This window comes from Heterodontus francisci, unplaced genomic scaffold, assembly GCF_036365525.1.
Source record: "Heterodontus francisci isolate sHetFra1 unplaced genomic scaffold, sHetFra1.hap1 HAP1_SCAFFOLD_43, whole genome shotgun sequence".
Classification (NCBI taxonomy): domain Eukaryota; kingdom Metazoa; phylum Chordata; class Chondrichthyes; order Heterodontiformes; family Heterodontidae; genus Heterodontus; species Heterodontus francisci.
The window spans coordinates 9,145,673-9,154,828 of NW_027141852.1; the positions used below are offsets into that span (position 1 = coordinate 9,145,673).

Consider the following 9,156-nt stretch of genomic DNA (forward strand, 5'->3'; position numbering starts at 1 on the left):
GGGGAATTTATAATGAGGAACAAAGAAATGGCAGACCAGTTAAATACATACTTTGGTTCCGTCTTCACAAAGGACGATACAAATTACCTCCCAGAATGTTGGGGAACATAGGGTCTAATGAGAAGGAGGAACTGTATGAAATCTGTATTAGTAGGGAATGTTTGTGAAATTGATGGGATTGAAGGCCGATAAATCCCCAAGGCCTGATAATCTACATCCCAGAGTACTTAAGGAGGTCGCCCTTGAAATAGTAGATGCATTTCTGGTCTTTTTTCAAAATTCTGTAGACTCTGGAACAGTTCAAATGGATTGGACGGTAGTTAATGTAACTCCACTATTTAAAAAAAGAGGCAGAAAGAAAACAGCGAATTATATACCGGTTAGCCTGACATCAGTCGTGGGGAAAATGCTGGAGTCCATTATAAAAGATGTAATAGCAGAGTGCAATAATAACTCGTCTCCACTCCTAGTATTTCTAAATCTCACACATTCACTAGAATGTGAACAATTATTTCCTGTTGTGTCTCTCTCAGATTTGTAAACTTCACTGTTTTGGAGTGAGGTGACATCTACTGGCGGGAAGCAAGAACTGCAATCAAGCAGCAGAAACTCCACAGTCTTTCAGGGTGAAAGAAACATTGCAATGTGAGGATACAGCGAAGTGGTTTGATTGGGTAGATGGAGACATGATTCCACTTGTGGTGGTGTCTGAAGCAAAGGCCAGAAATACAAAATTGCCATTCATAAAAGAAATGAGGAATTCATGAAAAATGTAGCAACGTAGTGAATGGTTAGAATGTGAAAAGATTAGAAAGTGAGATTGGATGGACAGAAGCAGTCTGAAAGGATGGCTGAAACAAAAAGTGAGTGCCGTGAAACGTTAACTGTGTTCTCTCAGCACAGATGCTGCCAGAGCTGCTGAACATTTCCAGCACTTTCTGTTTTTATTTCAGCATTTGCAGGATGTTGCTTTGATCTGAAAAAAAAATGGATGATTGGCTGGGGGGTTCTAGTGAAATTCCACAGCAGCGAAAGCAACCTGACTGGTCAGTGGCTCGTTGGTCTAGGGGTATGATTCTTGCTTAGGGAATGTGGTTGATTAACATGTAAGAAATCCAAGGTTCTAATCCCAGATGAACCCTGGCCTGCTGGCATTTTTTGATTAAGGTGATCTATTGGTTTCAGTCTTGCAGAAGGTGGAATTGACTTCCATGCGGAGCTGGCTTGAGGACCAGACAACTGGATTCAAAGAGCTTGTCGACAAAATTGTCATTAACTAAATGTACAGAAAACCAACTGGGAATAGAAAGTTGTTGCAGCAATTGAGACCTGACTCCAAAAACAACAGGACTGGGTTCTGGACTGGAATGGAATGGAATTCTTCAGTGTTTCTGTTGTTTGGCTTGCATTGACTCATCGATTTTCTTGTTTGTCACTTTGTCGATCCGTTTGAATAATTGTGGATCCTTCTTCAGGGTGTCTTCTTTCACCAGGTAGTTCTGACCTCTGATGATGTTGATCGTAATCAGCTTCAACTCGCTGATAGTTCTGGAACTGAGCAGATTTCCTTTGCTTGAGTCTGCAACATGGAACTCAGTCTGACATGTGGACCCATGGGAAGATTTGAATGCCATCCCTGCGTTGGAGTTGCATCCATCCAATAAGAGACCGAGTAGAAGTGACAGTTCTGTCAGTCGAATATGAGACTTTTAATGGCAGGTTGTGAGTTTGAGTGCCATTCTGTTTTTCCCTTTTTTAAGGCTTCATGAGCAGAGAGTACAGGGAGTGTTTGAAATGAGCAAGTCTCGCTTTGATTCAGGACTCTTACCTCTCAGCAGCATCTCACTATGAAAGATTGAATTTGATCTCATTTCATTCTCAGCTCGGGGTCTGTGCGGCTCAGTGGCACTTCTGGCTGTCTCCCGCTTCACAATCCATCAGGACTGAGAAAGCAATGGGGAATATTACTCACATGTTGTGTTCTTTAATTTTTTGGAAAACTTGAATGTATGTATTTTCTTCCAAAACAAGGACACCAAGCCGCTGTTAACGTAGGACTGAAATAGCTCAGTTGGGAGAGCGTGAGACTGAAAATCTAAAGGTCCCTGGTTCAATCCCGGGTTTCAGCAATTTCGCTTCCTTATGCGTCCCTTGCCTTGGTTCTGATTTTCCAGTTGCACAATTTACTTTGAGATTATTTCCCAAGCACCAGTGGATTGAATTTGAGAAACAACACAGAGTCATTTACAACAAAGAAGGTGGTCATTTGGCCTATCACGTCCATGCTGGCTCTCCCCGGAGCAATCTAATCAGTTCCACTCACCAGCTCGATCCCTTTCCTCCTGCAAGTTTCTTTCCTTCAAGTATCCATCCAATTGCCTTTTCAAATCATTGATTGTCTCTGCTTCCACCACACTCGTGGGCCAAGACATTACCACCCACAACATAAAACATTCCACCTCATCAAGGATGGGAAATACTTATATCTTCTATATTTGCTTATTCTCTATTTCTATGAGAATAGACTGGCAGTCAACATGAAAGGAAACCCAAAAATCTTCGAGCAGCATGTAAATGATAAGTGGGTAGTAAGAGGTTGAGTCGGGCCTATTGGGGACAAAAAGGATAATATAAGCTTAGAGGTGCAGGGCAATGTTAATCTACTTAATGAGTACTTTGCATCAGTGATCACGAAGGAAGTGGAATTTGACAAAATATCAGTTGAAGTGAAGAAAGCAGAGGCAATGGAGAGGGTACAAATTAGTATAGGGGGGTACTAAAAAGGCTGGCTGTGCTTAGGGTAGATAAATCACCTTGTCCGGATGGCTCACATCCCAGGTTGCGAAAGGAAATGCGGATGCAGATAACAGAAGGGCTTGCTATAATATTCCAATCTTCCCTGGATACGGGGGAGGTGCCAGAGGATTAAACAGTGGCAAATGCGACACCCTTATTCAAGAAAGGGTGTAAGGACAGTCCGGGTAACTACAGGCTAGTTCGATTAACAGCAGCGGTGGGTAAGGTTTTAGAAAGAATATTCAGGGTAAAAAATCAACAGTCACTTGGAGAGGTTCGAGTTAATTAAGGAGAGTGGGCATGGATTTATAAATGGGAGTTCTTGCTTGACTAATCTAACTGCATTCTTGATGAACTAACAGAGCAGGTTGATGAAGGGAATGCAGTGGATGTTGTTTGTATGGATTTTAAGGAAATGTTTGACAAGGTACCACATAAAAGGGCGGTTAACAAAATTGAGGTTCGTGGTATAGGAGGGTCAGTGTCCAATTGGATAGAAAATTGGTTTAAGGACAGAAAACAGCGAGTCTTATTAAATGGTTCTTTGTCAGACTGGAGGATAGTCGACAGTGGTGTTCCCCAAGGGTCAGTGCCAGAACCACTGCTTTTTTTGCTAAAGGTAAGTGACTTGGATCTTGGAATACAGAGTAGAATCTCAAAATATGCCGATGACACCAAACTTGGAGGAGCGGCAAACAGTGAGGATGATATGAACTGCCTGCAACAGGACAGTGATAGGCTAGCAGAATGGGCAGACAGGTGGCAGATGGAATTTAATAGTGACAAGTGTGAGGTGATGTATTTTGGCATAAGGAATAGGGAGAGGCAATATATACTTAATGGCACAGTTCTAAAGAGTGTTCTGGAATAGAGGGACTTGGGGTTCATGTGCATCAATCTTTGAAGGAGGCAAGTCATATTGCGAGTGTGGTTCGCAAAGCATATGGGATCTTGGGCTTTATAAATAGAGGCATTGAGTACAAAAGCAGGGAAGTTATGCTGAACCATTATAAAACTCTGGTTAGGCCCCAATTGGAGTGTTGCTTCCAGTTCTGCTCAGCAGACTTCAGAAAGAATGTGAGGGTCCATGAGAGGACGCAGAGGCGATTTACCAGAATGGATCCAGGGATGGGGGATTTTAGTTACAAGGTTAGGTTGGAAAAGCTAGGATTATTCTGCCTTTCTCAAAGGAGATTGAGTGGAGAATTGATAGAGGTGTAAAACACCTCTGGAGAACAGGCCATTCTGGACTGGGTATTGTGTAATGAGAAAGGATTAGTTAACAATCTTGTTGTGTGGGGTCCCTTGGGGAAGTGCGCCCATAATATGATAAAATTCTTCATGAAGATGGAGAGTGAGAGAGTTGATTCCGAGACTCGGGTCCTGAATCTAAACAAAGGAAACTATGAAGGTATGAGGCGGGAGTTGGCGATGATAGATTGGGGAACGTTACTTAAAGGGTTGACAGTGGATAGGCAACGGCTAGCATTTAAAGAGCGCATGGATGAATTACAACAATTGTTCATTCCTGTCTGTGCAAAAGTAAAACAGGAAGGGTGGCTCAACTGTGGCTTACAAAAGAAATTAAGGAAAGTATTAGATCCAAGGAGGAGAGATATAAAATGGTCAGAACAAGCAGCAAACCTGAAGATTGTGAGCAGTTTGGAATTTAGCAGAGGAGGACAAAAGGATTGATTAAGAAGGGGGAAATAGAGTATGAGAGTAAGCTAGCAGAGAACATAAAAACTGACTGTAAAAGCTTCTATAGATAGGTGTAGAGAAAAAGATTAGTGAAGACAAATGTGGGTCCCTGACAGTCAGAAACGGGGGAATTTATAATGAGGAACAAAGAAATGGCAGACCAGTTAAATACATACTTTGGTTCCGTCTTCACAAAGGACGATACAAATTACCTCCCAGAATGTTGGGGAACATAAGGTCTAATGAGAAGGAGGAACTGTATGAAATCTGTATTAGTAGGGAATGTTTGTGAAATTGATGGGATTGAAGGCCGATAAATCCCCAAGGCCTGATAATCTACATCCCAGAGTACTTAAGGAGGTCGCCCTTGAAATAGTAGATGCATTTCTGGTCTTTTTTCAAAATTCTGTAGACTCTGGAACAGTTCAAATGGATTGGACGGTAGTTAATGTAACTCCACTATTTAAAAAAAGAGGCAGAAAGAAAACAGCGAATTATATACCGGTTAGCCTGACATCAGTCGTGGGGAAAATGCTGGAGTCCATTATAAAAGATGTAATAGCAGAGTGCAATAATAACTCGTCTCCACTCCTAGTATTTCTAAATCTCACACATTCACTAGAATGTGAACAATTATTTCCTGTTGTGTCTCTCTCAGATTTGTAAACTTCACTGTTTTGGAGTGAGGTGACATCTACTGGCGGGAAGCAAGAACTGCAATCAAGCAGCAGAAACTCCACAGTCTTTCAGGGTGAAAGAAACATTGCAATGTGAGGATACAGCGAAGTGGTTTGATTGGGTAGATGGAGACATGATTCCACTTGTGGTGGTGTCTGAAGCAAAGGCCAGAAATACAAAATTGCCATTCATAAAAGAAATGAGGAATTCATGAAAAATGTAGCAACGTAGTGAATGGTTAGAATGTGAAAAGATTAGAAAGTGAGATTGGATGGACAGAAGCAGTCTGAAAGGATGGCTGAAACAAAAAGTGAGTGCCGTGAAACGTTAACTGTGTTCTCTCAGCACAGATGCTGCCAGAGCTGCTGAACATTTCCAGCACTTTCTGTTTTTATTTCAGCATTTGCAGGATGTTGCTTTGATCTGAAAAAAAAATGGATGATTGGCTGGGGGGTTCTAGTGAAATTCCACAGCAGCGAAAGCAACCTGACTGGTCAGTGGCTCGTTGGTCTAGGGGTATGATTCTTGCTTAGGGAATGTGGTTGATTAACATGTAAGAAATCCAAGGTTCTAATCCCAGATGAGCCTTGGACTGCTGGCATTTTTTGATTAAGGTGATCTATTGGTTTCAGTCTTGCAGAAGGTGGAATTGACTTCCATGCGGAGCTGGCTTGAGGACCAGACAACTGGATTCAAAGAGCTTGTCGACAAAATTGTCATTAACTAAATGTACAGAAAACCAACTGGGAATAGAAAGTTGTTGCAGCAATTGAGACCTGACTCCAAAAACAACAGGACTGGGTTCTGGACTGGAATGGAATGGAATTCTTCAGTGTTTCTGTTGTTTGGCTTGCATTGACTCATCGATTTTCTTGTTTGTCACTTTGTCGATCCGTTTGAATAATTGTGGATCCTTCTTCAGGGTGTCTTCTTTCACCAGGTAGTTCTGACCTCTGATGATGTTGATCGTAATCAGCTTCAACTCGCTGATAGTTCTGGAACTGAGCAGATTTCCTTTGCTTGAGTCTGCAACATGGAACTCAGTCTGACATGTGGACCCATGGGAAGATTTGAATGCCATCCCTGCGTTGGAGTTGCATCCATCCAATAAGAGACCGAGTAGAAGTGACAGTTCTGTCAGTCGAATATGAGACTTTTAATGGCAGGGTTGTGAGTTTGAGTGCCATTCTGTTTTTCCCTTTTTTAAGGCTTCATGAGCAGAGAGTACAGGGAGTGTTTGAAATGAGCAAGTCTCGCTTTGATTCAGGACTCTTACCTCTCAGCAGCATCTCACTATGAAAGATTGAATTTGATCTCATTTCATTCTCAGCTCGGGGTCTGTGCGGCTCAGTGGCACTTCTGGCTGTCTCCCGCTTCACAATCCATCAGGACTGAGAAAGCAATGGGGAATATTACTCACATGTTGTGTTCTTTAATTTTTTGGAAAACTTGAATGTATGTATTTTCTTCCAAAACAAGGACACCAAGCCGCTGTTAACGTAGGACTGAAATAGCTCAGTTGGGAGAGTGTGAGACTGAAAATCTAAAGGTCCCTGGTTCAATCCCGGGTTTCAGCAATTTCGCTTCCTTATGCGTCCCTTGCCTTGGTTCTGATTTTCCAGTTGCACAGTTTACTTTGAGATTATTTCCCAAGCACCAGTGGATTGAATTTGAGAAACAACACAGAGTCATTTACAACAAAGAAGGTGGTCATTTGGCCTATCACGTCCATGCTGGCTCTCCCCGGAGCAATCTAATCAGTTCCACTCACCAGCTCGATCCCTTTCCTCCTGCAAGTTTCTTTCCTTCAAGTATCCATCCAATTGCCTTTTCAAATCATTGATTGTCTCTGCTTCCACCACACTCGTGGGCCAAGACATTACCACCCACAACATAAAACATTCCACCTCATCAAGGATGGGAAATACTTATATCTTCTATATTTGCTTATTCTCTATTTCTATGAGAATAGACTGGCAGTCAACATGAAAGGAAACCCAAAAATCTTCGAGCAGCATGTAAATGATAAGTGGGTAGTAAGAGGTTGAGTCGGGCCTATTGGGGACAAAAAGGATAATATAAGCTTAGAGGTGCAGGGCAATGTTAATCTACTTAATGAGTACTTTGCATCAGTGATCACGAAGGAAGTGGAATTTGACAAAATATCAGTTGAAGTGAAGAAAGTAGAGGCAATGGAGAGAGTACAAATTAGGATAGGGAGGTACTAAAAAGGCTGGCTGTGCTCAGGGTAGATAAATCACCTTGTCCGGATGGCTCACATCCCAGGTTGCGAAAGGAAATGCGGATGCAGATAACAGAAGGGCTTGCTATAATATTCCAATCTTCCCTGGATACGGGGGAGGTGCCAGAGGATTAAACAGTGGCAAATGCGACACCCTTATTCAAGAAAGGGTGTAAGGACAGTCCGGGTAACTACAGGCTAGTTCGATTAACAGCAGCGGTGGGTAAGGTTTTAGAAAGAATATTCAGGGTAAAAAATCAACAGTCACTTGGAGAGGTTCGAGTTAATTAAGGAGAGTGGGCATGGATTTATAAATGGGAGTTCTTGCTTGACTAATCTAACTGCATTCTTGATGAACTAACAGAGCAGGTTGATGAAGGGAATGCAGTGGATGTTGTTTGTATGGATTTTAAGGAAATGTTTGACAAGGTACCACATAAAAGGGCGGTTAACAAAATTGAGGTTCGTGGTATAGGAGGGTCAGTGTCCAATTGGATAGAAAATTGGTTTAAGGACAGAAAACAGCGAGTCTTATTAAATGGTTCTTTGTCAGACTGGAGGATAGTCGACAGTGGTGTTCCCCAAGGGTCAGTGCCAGAACCACTGCTTTTTTTGCTAAAGGTAAGTGACTTGGATCTTGGAATACAGAGTAGAATCTCAAAATATGCCGATGACACCAAACTTGGAGGAGCGGCAAACAGTGAGGATGATATGAACTGCCTGCAACAGGACAGTGATAGGCTAGCAGAATGGGCAGACAGGTGGCAGATGGAATTTAATAGTGACAAGTGTGAGGTGATGTATTTTGGCATAAGGAATAGGGAGAGGCAATATATACTTAATGGCACAGTTCTAAAGAGTGTTCTGGAATAGAGGGACTTGGGGTTCATGTGCATCAATCTTTGAAGGAGGCAAGTCATATTGCGAGTGTGGTTCGCAAAGCATATGGGATCTTGGGCTTTATAAATAGAGGCATTGAGTACAAAAGCAGGGAAGTTATGCTGAACCATTATAAAACTCTGGTTAGGCCCCAATTGGAGTGTTGCTTCCAGTTCTGCTCAGCAGACTTCAGAAAGAATGTGAGGGTCCATGAGAGGACGCAGAGGCGATTTACCAGAATGGATCCAGGGATGGGGGATTTTAGTTACAAGGTTAGGTTGGAAAAGCTAGGATTATTCTGCCTTTCTCAAAGGAGATTGAGTGGAGAATTGATAGAGGTGTAAAACACCTCTGGAGAACAGGCCATTCTGGACTGGGTATTGTGTAATGAGAAAGGATTAGTTAACAATCTTGTTGTGTGGGGTCCCTTGGGGAAGTGCGCCCATAATATGATAACATTCTTCATTAAGATGGAGAGTGAGAGAGTTGATTCCGAGACTCGGGTCCTGAATCTAAACAAAGAAAACTATGAAGGTATGAGGCGTGAGTTGGCTATGATAGATTGGGGAACGTTACTTAAAGGGTTGACAGTGGATAGGCAATGGCTAGCATTTAAAGAGCGCATGGATGAATTACAACAATTGTTCATTCCTGTCTGTGCAAAAGTAAAACAGGAAGGGTGGCTCAACTGTGGCTTACAAAAGAAATTAAGGAAAGTATTAGATCCAAGGAGGAGAAATATAAAATGGCCAGAACAAGCAGCAAACTTGAAGATTGTGAGCAGTTTGGAATTTAGCAGAGGAGGACAAAAGGATTGATTAAGCAGGGGGAAATAGAGTATGAGAGTAAGCTAGTAGAGA

At 42.2% G+C, this 9,156-nt stretch overlaps 1 non-coding gene across 1 annotated transcript; it reads left to right on the forward strand.

Moving 5' to 3' along the window:
• The first annotated feature begins 2,056 nt into the window (after positions 1-2,056).
• trnaf-gaa (transfer RNA phenylalanine (anticodon GAA)) lies at positions 2,057-2,129 on the forward strand. The gene has a single exon. It is a non-coding gene; the product is annotated as a tRNA-Phe (tRNA).
• Positions 2,130-9,156: the final 7,027 nt, after the last annotated feature.